We start from the raw sequence: 14234 nt of genomic DNA, 5'->3' as shown, positions 1-14234 counted from the left end.
TTGTCATCTATCGCTGGGAGTTGTAGCTCCTCCTCGGAGGAGGAGGACAGATTGGAGCATAGAGTGTAAAACACATAGCAAAATCAATGCATGCAGCACCATATGATGATTTATTTGTAGGCTGCAATTATTTCTTATATAGAGGTATATTTTTTAATGTGGGAAGGCATCTTGGCTTTTTCTCAAAGCCAAGATTGATGCCAGCCTTTTCCCAGGCTAAATGGACAAATAGGCTGAGTTCACATGTCATGCTAAGTTTTTGTAGGTGAGCTCCATAACCCACACTGCATGACAGATAACACACTAATCTACTGTAGGTATAAACAACCTCTACTGGAGATCGTGGGTTGTTTGAGGGGAAGCAAACTACTCTGTGTGTGTGTGTGACATCCCACAGACAACATGCTAAACCATCATGGGTTGTTCTGGAAAATAAACCATCATGGTGGGTTAGTGTGTTGTGCGAACCCAATCATAATAAAGCAGTCCTCTCTGTAGTAATTCCATATTTTTAGGCTGTAGAGCAGTACCAGGTGGTGAGATACTCAGAGATCATCAAACTCTATTCTAGGCAGGTACATCTTATTGGATTATGCTGACTGCCTTAAAATGGTGGAAAGGTGGAAACGTTTTTGTTTTTGGTCAGTCTGTGCAAGAGAGCAAAGCTACTCTGTAAGACTTGAGAGAAACAGATCAGGACAAAGAGCAATGTTTGTTTTTGTTTGGAGAATCTAGATTCTATTCTTGGGTCAAAGGGGCCCAGACTTCCTGCATCACCGTGATGGTGGAGTGCGAATGAACAGTGTGATTATTGTCTTCCTGTATCTTTTGACTTTTAGATGGATGCTTCTTCCAAACCACAACTTAGACAGTGTGATAAAACAAAAGATTATTCCATGTATTTCAATAAGTTTTTTAAAAAAAGACTGGAAGGACAACAAAAATAAGTTATGTAGCAGGCCACATTGTTATGCAGCATTTTTAAACTGTCCAATTGTTTGGCTACTGGTTATACAACTTGTAGACTGAATTGCATATACAAGTTTCTATTTCAGTTCTTTCTTTCGCAAATATGCAATCAAGAATGACTGCTAGTGGCTGCTAGTTCTGCCCTCTGTTTCCTCTAAGTAATGTCTAACCTTTCTTTTCTTCAGCCGGACTCTGGAACTGGAAGTAAACCTGGCTGGAGAAAGTGGCTTTGCTTGGGGGAGCATGTTTGAAGCAGGGAATCAGGAGAAAAAAGTACTACAACTCCCAGCATGCCCCAGCCAGCTACGCTGGGGCATGCTGGGAGTTGTAGTACTTTTTTTGTCTAAACATGCACAGGATTGTGCCATAAACGTGTGTTTGGGAATACCCATTTGCAAAGGTAATCTTTAGTTGCGTCCAGTGCATGGGGATGATGGAAACTGCAGTCCAATACGTTTGGGGTTGGGTGTGCTACAAATTAGCATCTACAAATGAGCAGTACCCAGGTTGGGGAATGCTGTGGAAGGAATGGCATCCATATTCACTAGTAAAGGACATTTCATTGGGATTTTTATAGTTAGCTGGGTATTTTTTTTCTGAAGCATGTTGATTGTATGAAAGGGAATTAGGTGAATGAACATGCCTTTTTGCTTGGTGTGGCTGCAGGAATGGAAAAATAGTTTCTCCACCCCCACCCCCCGGGATTTATTATAATACTAAGCATTTGTATGCAAGGATACAAAAAGGCTGCATCTCCAGGCTGTTAGATTTCCTTGCCAGTGAGCAAAGCTGCTCTCATGCTAAGGTGGCAGAGTTGAAACCAGTGGCGTTGTTCCGTTTTAAGCGGCAAGAGGCACTTGAGAAGTGAAAAGAATTCTCAATGAGCCATTCACATATTGTTATCCCTCCAGTTCGGGATCTCTTCCAGGCTCCCAACGTACATTTCACTCAAATTGTATAAATTCTACATTGTTGCAGTGGATTGCTCTGCCTTTTTATCTCTGGTTATCATTCTGTCACATTGAGATGAAAGGGTTGAAGGTCTGACTAATCTACGACAATCCCCTCTTCAATTAATTTTTCAAATCTCTTCCCTGATGTTTCTTGCTTAAAATCAAACACCACCCCCTCAACATTAGAGCAGTAGATGGTTCTGTTCACCCAGCTAAAGTATGCTTTAATATACCAAACAATTCAAACATAGCCATAGTTCTAGGTCCTGGTAGCATTTTCCACATTGGTGCCAGATATAACAAAATCCTTACGCAAAATTCTTCTTGATATGTGAAAATACTTTGGAGATAGACAACTCAGATGATTGCACTGATGTGTTGGTTTCATTGTGTGCTTATCCATTGGGAAGCTATGATTGGACCTTGCAGTGTAAAATATACAACAAAGTCCACACATGTGCAGGTGGTGATTTATTTATGGTTTGCAGATTACTTCCTCTGTGGAGGTGTATTTTTTTAATGTAGGGTCTATCCCTCACATTTCCAGGTGGGGCTGGAAAAAAGACTCCAGTCTGAAACCCTGGAGAATCTTGCTGTCAGTTAGTGTAGAACAGGGGTAGGCAGGCATGAGGCTTTTGGGATCTGCTTTGGATTTTTATCAGCACCCTGGCACCTGGCACAAAAGATGTAGAATGAAAGAATTCAGAGCCCATGAATCCCTGGAGCCATTTTGTTGTTGGTATTGTTAAACAAGTGGAAGCCAGAAATCCTTGTCAATCAACTGCAAACCACCCAGAGATTTACCAGTAGATCCAGATCTACGTTCTATCCACCCCCTGTTGTAGATAATACTGGGTGAAATGGGCCCATAGCTTTGTCTTGGTGTAAGTTCCTTTTTCTCAAAGCTAGCCTCACCAAACTTGATGCTTTCCAGATGTATTGGACTCTACCCCCCTCATGGCTAGGCTAGCTGGGTATGATGGGGTTTGTAGTCCAAGACATTGGGAGAGCACTAAGTTGGGGAAGGGTGATCTGTCCACTCTGGTAGACAAGGGCTTACTGAGAACTCTTAGATTTTTTATTCTACCTATTCTGTTTCCCCATCACTTTGAATTTGGGAATATATTTCCTGAGTCTGTGTTGCAGCAGCAGCTCCTGTAAGAGCTCTTCGTAGATGGGCTAAAGTAGGAAATTTTATATATATGTAAATATATGTATTTTTTTAAAAATAGCCAGTGCCTTATATTTTGTTGAGCGTGTGAAAGCAGCCGGCTCTCTCAGTGAGACACTTTCAGAACTGTACTTGACTCTTGTGTTTGACATGGGGAGGATAAGGAAACCTTAATTATTTGACCTTCCCTGCGTTAATTACTTCTCTTCTGCCAAATCATGGTAACATCAAGGCTTTGTTTTAAAAAAATTTAAAGCAAACTTTTAAAGTGTACAAGGTAGAAAAGGTGGTAGAAAGAGTGGATGAGTGAGTGAGATTTATTAACATGTAATTTTAATTTGATGCCGTCCAATTTTCTCTTTCATTGTGCAAACTCCATTGGAGTTGCTTTCCTGCCCGCCCCCATCTTGTTCATCAAATGGTGTCAGCTAGCCCTGTAGGGAAAGAGCAGTGGGTAAGAGAGGATCTGACATGTCCTGTATTAGCTGGTGTAGCTCTGCCCCTCTTTTGTGGTGGGGTTAAGAAATATTATGTCATTGCAGGAGTGAAGAAAGCAAACTCATGGGTTACATACAGAAAAATGTTAATCATGCAGTGTGGTTTATTTTTCTCAAACAAGCCACCTTGAGAACCCATGGCTTATTGTTGGGTTGTTCAGGTTGATTAACAAGCTACACTGCATGGTTAACAAGCAAGCCCGCAGAAAATCTGCTGCGTTTAAACAATACAATAACCCACCCTGCAGAAAATGCACTGCGTTCAGACGACATGATAACTCATAGATCAACAACAAGCCACACTGGGTGGCTTAGCATGTTGTGTGTACCTAGCTTCAGTGTTTACATGTAATGCCAAACCTTGATCTGGAGGACTGCGAACGTTATATCTGATCTGAAGCGTGGTAGCTCATGCTGACACCCTGCAATCATTCCCACTCCAAAGTGGTGATTGTCTTCTCTCCCCACCCCCAACACTTTCTGTGAATGAAACGTTTGTGCAGAATGATTTTAAGGTAACAGGAGCTATTGTATCAGCCATTTCACACTGACATTCCATCGTGGCATACAGAGTCTTGATACTGCAGTTCTTGAAATTAAGTGGGAAGTCACGCAGCAGGAAATATTTCCTTTATATAGGTCAGTGACGTTCGCTAAGGAATTGCTGCGGGCCAGTTTCCCATGTAGGGATATGTTCACGGAGCGGCATAATGAAATGTCGTTAATACTGAAGCGAAATCTTTCTTCTTTAGAGGCAGCCGAAGGAAATTATTTCAGAGTTTGTGCACACCTGCCTAAGCATGTACACAGGTCATACTATCCCTTGCATAGGCAGGTGCTGCCCTGTGGCCTCCTATCAATTGCTTATCCCAGGGGTGGAGAACCACAGGCCCAGGGGCCAAATCCAACCCTCCTGGGTTCCCAGAAAACCATGCCCCTTCCCCTGGCCTCATGCCCTTTCCCACAAGCACTTAACATTTGGTGCTTCCTGGCTTTGGGCTATTTCCCCTCCATCTAAAGGTCTCAATGCCTCTCCTTAGCTCCCGGCAGTAAGAGCCTTAAGCTAAAATAGGCTGATATTTTAGCCCCACCCTTTTTCCTTTGGCACCACCCACCACTCGAATGTGGCCCCTGAGAGTTCCTCTGGAGGCCCTTGACAGGTTGTGGAACTCCCTCCCTAGGGAGGCCCGCCTCGCCCACCTCTCTGTTACCCTTTTGTCAGCAGCTGGAGACCTTCCTGCTTAGACAGGCTTTCAACCTATTTGCTGCTGTTTTGTATTCTTTTTTTATTGTTGGCTGCTTGTATCCTGCTCTGCTTTTATTTATTGTTATATGTTATTTATTATTTTATTTTATCATTGTTTTTACACGGCATTGATTTAAGACTCTTGTCAGACACCTGGAGCTGTATCCAGGAGTCAGGGTCGGTGCCACCAATAGGCAAGGTGAGGCAGTTGCCTTAGGTAACAGATGCTGGGAAGCGGTGGTAGGACATTCAAAGAGAGAACTGTCTACCTTGCATCCTTCTCTGTACCCCCTTAGTTAGCCTGCTGCCTTCAAGTTCAGTGGAGAATGTTACCCCATCATTATAGATCCATGTGCCAAATCAGTTGGCTTTTGTACATGGACCGGGGGTGGGGGGCGCCATCTTGTCCTTCACCTCAGGCAACAAATTATTCCTGTTCACAAGACACCTTAAACCACGGCTTTAACCACAGTGAATAAGGCAAAAAGCCTTATTCACCGTGGTTAAAGCCATGGTTTAAGGTGTCTTCTGAACAGGGCCAATGCCTTGGGCTGGCCCTGCCAGTGCTGTCACAGCATGAGCTAGCATAAACCAGCACCATGCAACACTGGACTATTCTACACCAAGTGCAAAAGCAAGGAAAACCCCGTGGGGGAGTAAAAAGAAGCCAAAGGCAAAGGTAGAACCAGGCAATCTTCAAAACAGAATATTTACAAAAGTTTATTTACTGTGCCAAGGTGCCGCCTACGCGTTTCGAACGCAAACTGCGCTCTTTCTCAGGGCTGTTATCTAAAAAATAAGTAAATAAAAAAGTCCTTTGAATCATAATATTTACAATTAGAGGCGTTTTACAAGTTTATGTACCTTAAAAAAACTTTTAAAAACTTATGTATATCCAGACATACAAATTGTAATCAAAAGGTGTAATACACCAAGCAGGATGTAGCGCTATGAAAATGGTATGAAAGTGGTATATGGTATGCGTCAATGGGCCGCAACAGTTGTCAGTGCACTTCAATACTGCTATAAAGCAGTAGTGTGGCTCCTGCCTTTTATATAGCACTTTTATACCACTTTCATAGTGGAATATCCTGCTTGGTGTAGATTAAGCCATCATTAGCACTTGCTAGACAACATTGATATACCACTGGATCTTGGTGGTGCAGCTTGCCACTTAATTTCACCCACAAATCACTGTTTTTCCCCTTTGCCTAGCAAGCATTAATGATGCGCTAGCATTGGTTTCTATTAGCGCTAGCGCAGTGGCAGCATTGGATACTTTCCCTTGTGTGGAAAGGTGGGACTAACCCTGATAATAAATATAGTGGATTGAATTCAGGAACTGCCTTCTGTAGGCTCTGGTCATGGAAGGTATCCTGCCCAATTTGGGGTGGGGGGATCCGCCTCCCCTGCATCACAGTTTACCACATCCAGAGGTTCCCCTGAACCTCTGTGTAGCATTTTCAGGGGGCTGGAGGTCCTGCTATGGCGAGGAGACGTGGAGAATTCTGTTTTCATCTGCCTGGTTGCACCCATCTAAATCTGGACCCAACCCAATCCCTCACCCTGTACAAACTTTCAGCATCCTGCATCTTTGAAGTTACTATGCTCTAGCTCCAAGACCACCAGCTATCCCTACTCATTAGCTAAGGACCCCCTTTTTATCAGCTGAAAACTGCTCAAGAGTAGAAACCTAGGAAGCTGCCTTATACTGAGTCAGAACAGTACTGGCAACACTGACTGGCAGTTGCTTTCCAGGTTTTTCAGGCAGGATTTTTTCCTAGCTTGAACATACTGGGGATTGCATGCAAAGCATGTGTTCTGCCCATGGTTTATAGTGATTTTGGGTTTTCCCCAGTGTTACGTTAATTATGGGTTTCTGTATTTGAGTGTGTAAAGACAGCATAAAAAGGATGATGTTGGGTAAGGGTGGGGGTCTATAATAGGGTGACCATCTGAAAAGGAGGACAGGGCTCCTGTATCTTTAACGGTTGTATTCAAAAGGAAATTTCAGCAGGTGTCATTTGTATATATTGGGAACCCGGTGAAATTTCCTCTTCATCACGCCAGTTAAAGCTGCAGGTATCCTGCCCTCTTTTAAATCTGGTCACTCTAGTATAGCTCCTGCAGCTTTAATTGTTGTGATGAAGAGGGAATTTCACCAGGTGAGACCATGCATACAAATGACACCTGCAGAAATTCCCTTTTATATACAACTGTTAAAGATACAGGAGCCCTGTCCTCCTTTTCATATGGTCACCCTAGTCTATAAACAATTTGTGCTGTTCCAAGGCCATCCAATGAATAATACCACTCATAGAGGACAATCTCTGTGGTCTACAAATATAACTTAAAATAGCTTGTCTTACTCACCTATTTTCTAGAACCACTGACCCAGTTTGTAATTCAGTGACTTAAATGTTTCTGTGTGCCAACTGAAAAACCCATTTTAAGAGAGTTCATATCATAATAACAATAATAAAAGGAATGCCTTGCTGCTCCAAGCTACTGATTTTCCCTCCCTCTTTCCATTTAGAATATGTTGCTTTTGTTATTGGTAGGCGTTCTTGACAGCCCAGAACTGCAGATGATTTTCTGGCCTCGGTTGCAGATTTGGGTTAGCAGGCATAGGCCTCAAGCTAGGTCCTCAAATAGGCGGAGTCAAGCAAAGAGGACACATTCATGAGCACCTGTGTGGGAGGGGCGATATAGAGAGATGCCCTCTGAATTGCAGTTGTTGACGTGGTAGAAAAAACCAGCTGCAAAATATCAGAAGGCCTGCTGCAGGTCTGCTGGCGGTACAAATCCTTGAACAAAAGAAGGAGAGCATCCAACACCAGTCAGAAAAAGGAGAAACGAGTTCTCAGGGTTTCTAAATGTTTATTTTCACGAAGCCCGACATGTTTCAGCCTGTGCTTTATTCAAAGGCCTTCCTTTGAATAAAGTGTCTGCAGAATTTCTCCTGGCAAAATAATTGTCCCTTGTAATCATCTATGGTGAGCTGCACATTTCACGTGGGTGTGTGCAAACAGGTTGGCCGCTCCTTCTGGGGAGGAGTGGGCAACCCCTGCCCCGTGAGCCATTTTTGTGGTGGGTGGGTGGGGCACTGTAGCAGCAGCGGGGGGAAAAAAGCTGTGGTTTTCCTTTAAAACAGGGTGTGCAGGGAGAGCACACCTTGTTGGGAAGTCGAATTGCACTCCTGGAAGCCTCATGCAGTCCCAGTTGTTTCCAGGGGCGGGGATTGGCCACTGGACCTGTAGAAGGTGCCCACACCTGTTCTACGGAGCAGCAGCTTTGGGAGGGAGTGATTTGGACTGGAGAAGCATCAGTGTGCATGCTCTTCACCCTACAACTTCTTCTTGTAAAAAGCAGTGGAGCTCCACAGAGGAGTAGGAGGATAGAAGCAGCTCGGGGGAGGGATTACGCACCTCTCCTCCTCTTTTTGTTCCAAGGCTGTTTTCTTTAGACAGAAGAAGCTCTCTGGGTTTTGCACGTAAGACTTTGCCCTTCACTTACCTGGACCACCTCCTACGCAAGCGTGGGTTATGCCACTGTGGGAGAGGGAAAGAGAGAGGGAGCGAGGGAGAGTAAACTTGTGGTGTAGTGGCTAAGGTGTTGGACTGGAAGTCATGAGATCTGGGTTCTAGTCCCCACTTGGCCATGGAAACCCAATGAGTGACTTTGGGCCAGTCACATACTCTTGGCCCAACCTACCTCACAGGGTTGTTGTTGTAAAGTTAACATGGAGAGGAGGAGGGTTATGTATGCCGCCTTGGGTTCCTTGGAGGAAAAAAGGCAGGATATAAATGTAATAAATTAGTAAATAAATAAATAAATAAGAACTGTGCCTTAGATTCTGGGGTTACGTATTCCTAATGGTTAGAATTCATCTAGAAGAAACAGGGGAGGGGGGATGTTTCATGGCACCCTTGCCTTTTCAGTGCCCCTTGGGCCAGCCTTCCCCAACCCGGTGCCCTCCAGATGTGTTGGGACTGCTACTCCCATCATTCCCAGCCAGCAGGTGCTATTCAAAACCGTTCCTTTGCCTTTCAAGGAAAGCAGTCAAGAATTTGCTTTCAGAGCAGATGCTATCACAGCTCCATTACCAGATGTCAGTGAGTAGCAAAGTGAGTGAGCCATCTTTCCATGCCCTGCAGCTGTAAGCAGGAAGCCGCCTCTCTTCCTGGGCCAAGTCATTGATGTGAGTGTTGTGCGGTGCTTCTGAGCTATACCTGCTGTCTGTAAGGATGGTTTTAAATGTTTCGAACAGAGGTCTTAAAATGAATATTTGGTTTGTTAACTCTTTAGCGAAGACTTTATGACCCTTTAATAAAAACAAATACAAACATCTACACACTTCCCTTACCTATTCACCACCCATTTTTCTTCCAAAATATTATCAGGACAATAAGGACAACTGTAGTTGTATTTCTTTTTTTGGGATAGCATAATCTCCACTTATCTAACCTTATCCTCGAATTTATCCCAACAATCAAGAGAAGAGTGAGGGAGAGAAAGAGACAGAGGGAGGGAGGAAGAAAAAGATGGGATAGATAGATAAATTTATTACGATCATAAACCAGTGGATATAAAATGTACAGTGATTACAATAATTACACACAGTGTACATAGTTATACAGAAATCTAAAAGGACTAACATGCCCTTGATGTAATAACTGAATGGGATATTATTATTTTTACTAAAAGTTTGCAGTGAGCACTAACTGCTGCACAAATATCAGGGGTAGAATCCAGATTTAGGCATGTGCCACTAACTGGATTGGTGGCACCTGCTCCAGCTAGCTGAAAATGCTGCATAGAGGCTTGGGGGACTCTGATGACTGGGGTGAGTTGTGTTGCAGGGGGAGGGGCACCCCCCAAATCTGGGAGAGGCACCCAATCTGTGCAGGCTCCTCTTGTCCATGGAAGGCAGATCCTGGATCCAAACCATAGGGCCAAGATCATAACTAAAGTCCCACTAATTTCATTGGGTGTATTAAGTCCAGGTCCAACCAAATGTTTTCCTAGCCCTTCATTCAAATGTCCAAGCAATAGACATCCTTTGTTATCCAAAAGCAGCACTAAATCTCCAGGGCTTTTCTCAGGATGATCCCTCCTAGTGTAAGCCACTTCTTCAGGTGCTGCTCAGCCTAACATAGCCCTCCCTAAATTGGTACCCTCAAGATGTGTTGGACTACAACTCCCAGGATGCCCCAGCCAGCATGGCACTGGTCAGGGAATTTGGGAAAAGTAGTTCTACACGTCTGGAGGTTATCAGGTTGGGGAAGGCTGGCCATCATATTATCTAGGGAGGTAGTGGGCTCTCTCACACTAGAGGCATCCAAGAAGCCATCTGTCAGGCATGCTTTAATGAAGAGGGGATTGGACTTAATGGCCTTATAGGCCCCTTCCAACTCTACTATTCTGTGATTCTATATCTCAGTTCTGAAGATTGTGTTTTTAACTGAGCAAAGTTTTCCTGGTGATTTGAGTTCTCATGCGACACCAAAGGTGCAATCCCATGCATGTGCAGACAGAAAAAAAAGTTCTGCACCTCCCACCATTCTCTGGCTGGAGAATGCTGGAAGTTGTAGGACATTTTTTCCTGTTGAATCACGCTTAGGGTTGTGCCCTAAACTACTTTCCCCATAAAGTGCCGCAGAAGTATTTGTGGCCAAACACCTTTTTTTGTATTTGTTTCCCCCCTCTCTCTTCACCCTCCCTCCCCACCAACACCCATTATCTCTGCAAGGTGAGTGTGTGTGTGTGTGTGTGTGTGTGTGTGTATGTATGTGTCTGTGTATATATATATATATATATATATATATATATATATATATATATAAATAAAACTTGGAAACAGTGCATTATCTTGCTGCTGACTTAAAGTTGAGTATGCTTTGGTAATTGGTAATTAGGTTTAGTGATATGCTGAGAATAGTGATTTCTCAACCGAGTGACCTTGCAATGGCTGCCTGCTGGAAAAGGAAAAAAAAAAAGAAGCTTAATCATCGGTTGGCATTTCACAAATAACATAAAATGCATTAGCCTGACCAAGTAAGGGCAACACTGTGGCTAGCAAATAATGTCACTGATTCTCTCATCTTCCCTTGGGCAGGCGAGGAGCTGAAGGACGTATAGATGGGGACCGAGAAGGGTGGCATTTTATTGCTACCTGGAAGTGCTGTTTTTAGTTCAATGGCTGGAAGGCCCAAACTGCCGAGCAAGCTTTTCCGTGTTGCTTATTTATTGGAAATTTAAGACACGCTGAAAAGATAGAAGTTCATTTCATACACAGTATAAAATCCATTTTGTTAATTTTTGCAGTACTCTTTTGCTGACGGTACATTTAGTGAACAACGGCTTGGTCATCTTTCCCAATGATTGTCGTAGGTGGAGTGAGTTTCTCCTTAACTGGCAGGGACAATCGCACCAAACCAGAATTGTTTCTATTACAGTAATGCTTGGCACGCTTCTGGTAAGCTAGTTTTAATTGTCCCAGAATAGAGCTTGAAAGGCTACAGAACCCCTAGAAAACCGGCATGACCATGGACTGTTACAGGGGGATGGCTGAACATTTGAACTGCAAGCAATGATGGCTTTATAAGATGGCCTGAAGTTACTGGGTCTGTTCAGACAACATGCTAAGCCATGGTTAGGCCCAGCAGCAAATGGTTAGTGAGCATGTTTAAACCATGGTGATGCAGCCACCATGGTTAGGAATGGTTCACACAACACACTAAGTCATGGTTCACACAATATGCCAAGCCGTAACGTTTAGCTCAAAATGCTTAACCACCGTGGCTTAGTGTGTCATCTGAACAATGTCATTAAAAAGCCATCATTTGTGCACACCCAAGGAGTGCTTAAGCAGTATGGGGTGATTTTAGTCTGCGTTGGTGAGTGTCAGAACATGCAGAGTAGCTCTGATCTTGAATAAAGAGAGGAGTTGTAAAATCTGTGGGTCATATCTGGCCCATCAAGGTATTCTCTCCCATGTATGTGCAGCCTTATGCCACTTCTTAGTAGCAGGCAAAGAGGGCAAGAAAACTTGTCTAGGGGAATGTCTCAGTGAGCTTGATTTTGCCCATATGTTGATCTGCATCTGGGGTGGGCAACTTCCAGGGTGCACGCACCCTGGCTGCATGCACTCAGTGAACAGGAGCTCTGGCTTTATCGAAAGGTGGCTTCCAGATCTTCAGTGGCATAACGCAGCCGCGGCTCACAGGGGCGGAGGGACACTGACATCATGGAATCCCCTGTTCTCTCTTAGCTTAGCTGCAATGCTCACAGTAGCTGGGTGGGGGTGGGGGGATTTTCCCAACCAAAATTATTGTTCCCTTTATTTATTTATTTTATTTATTACATTTTTATTTATTACATGTTCCCTTTCATAATGCAAAGTATTTTGGGGGGCGTCTTGGTCTTGAATATGCAATTGTGATCCATCAGGTTTACAAAAAACCTGCTTCTGGTGGAGGTAAAAATTGGTAGAACTGGTTTGTGGACATATATCAACAGAGCTGTCTGTATTAGGGGACTCTCATTGGGGGGCCACTGTGGGCACTGTCATGATGAGCACCTGAACTTACCAGTACACTGCTGCAGATCTTGAGTGCAAGAAACCTCTGATCTTTGGCCCCTCGATCTCCTGTATTGCTGGCTCACTGCTGTGATCCTCTGACCAGCTTGGGCATTCAACATCTTTGGGCCCAGAGCACAGCCATGTAGCACAGCCATGCAGCTCAGCCACAACCATAGTAGTAGCTGTACTGCCTGGAGAGTGTTGGCTGTTGTCATCGTAACTGTTTGATCAGTCCTGTTTCCTGTTTGACGTGAAGGTGGCCAGTGTGATGGAACCAAAAGATCAGATTTTTTTTTATTATTATTTATTAGTTTTTTAATCCTGTCCTCCCTCCCATGAGCTCAGGGTGATGCACCATGTCCTGCTTGACAGTCCCTGGTTGACAGCTGGTTGCCCACTATGTGAACAGACTGCTGGATTAGATGGACCCTTAGTCTGATCCAGCAAGACTCTTCTTAAGTTCTTATGTGGTTGTCTTCTTATGACATCTTCCTGGCCAAAGGCCTACACTCTATCTACTATACCAGTGGTCTTCAACCGGTCCAGACCTGAGACCTACGTTAGACTCCCAAGCTGCAACATGGGACGCAATATTACCATTTTTTCCATGCCCAAAATGAGGCAACAGCTTTGCCGTGATCCATCTGGACTAATCTCGCGACCCAGTTTTGAGTCATGACCCACCACTTGAAGATCACTGTACCTGGATCTCCAGATAAGTGCTGCTTTATCTTACATAAATTTAATAGAAAGTTGGGTAAGTGAGTAATGCAACTCAGTGATAGGCAGTGTGGTGTAGTGCTTAGAGTGTTGGACTGGGACTCAGAAGATCCAGTTTATTGTCTCCACTCGCTCATGGATCTCACTTGGGAAGGCACTGACTCAGCCTACCCTACCTCACAGGGTTGTTGTGAGGATAAAATGTAGAGGAGGAAGACCATGCAACCCACTTTGAGCTCCTTGCAAGAGGAAAAAAGGCATGATGATGATGATGATGATGATGATGTTGATGATGATGATGATGATGATGATGATAATAATCCCTTTGGATTGCATATCAGAGAAGTAATTAAGGGATTTGCTATTCCATGTAATACACTGTAGTAGCAGGGCCAGTGCTACCATTAGGCCAACCAGGCAGCCGCCTCGGGCGCAGACCTCAGAGGGGCACAGTCCTGACCTTTAAGGGTCACAGTTTTATACAAATTAGCTGTTTTAAGAAAAAAACTTAAGTTCAAGTTTTGTGCTTTTTATTTTTTCTACAAAACATCTGTTTTTAAAAATTGAAGTTGGCAATTTTTTTGGGTGGGTGGGTGCAAGTAGCTTGCCTTGCCTAGGGCACAAAATAGTCTGGCACCGGCCCTGTGTACTAGACCTTGTTGTAAGGACTTGTGGTGATGTTATGGTACTAATACAGATAGTAATATGTACTATTCCATGGTATTCTCTTAACACTAGCTGCTATTACTCTTTCAGATTAGTTATATTTATTGCTGATAACACTATACTACTTGATCATGTATACCTTCAAACAATCACCAGTTCAATTGCTAGCATTCTACTTATAGTAACATGGTTGTCCATAATTGGGTGAACATAGATGTTTGCATGTGAATTTTGACAATCTCAAGTTCACCAAATTTTGGACATTCACACTTTTATTTCTATATATTTATATCTATATAGATATATAAGGTTGGCGTAAATGGCAAGAGAATGATTGTGCTCAAGGCTCTCAGGGTACTTAACTTGGGCTCACCTGCAGCATCAGCAGATGTAATGAAACTCAGTTCACCTCTTGCATCAGCAAATG

At 43.6% G+C, this 14234-nt stretch overlaps 1 protein-coding gene across 9 annotated transcripts in view; it reads left to right on the top strand.

Annotated features, from left to right (window-relative positions):
* Window positions 1-14234, top strand: part of ADAM22 (ADAM metallopeptidase domain 22) — a 170481-nt gene that overhangs the window by 82406 nt on the left and 73841 nt on the right. The gene's annotated exons all lie outside the window — the stretch shown is intronic.

Source organism: Elgaria multicarinata, chromosome 1 (assembly GCF_023053635.1).
Source record: "Elgaria multicarinata webbii isolate HBS135686 ecotype San Diego chromosome 1, rElgMul1.1.pri, whole genome shotgun sequence".
In the NCBI taxonomy this organism is placed as follows: domain Eukaryota; kingdom Metazoa; phylum Chordata; class Lepidosauria; order Squamata; family Anguidae; genus Elgaria; species Elgaria multicarinata.
The sequence above is the reverse complement of the archived record's forward strand: the minus strand, read 5'-3'. Positions and strand labels throughout refer to the sequence as shown.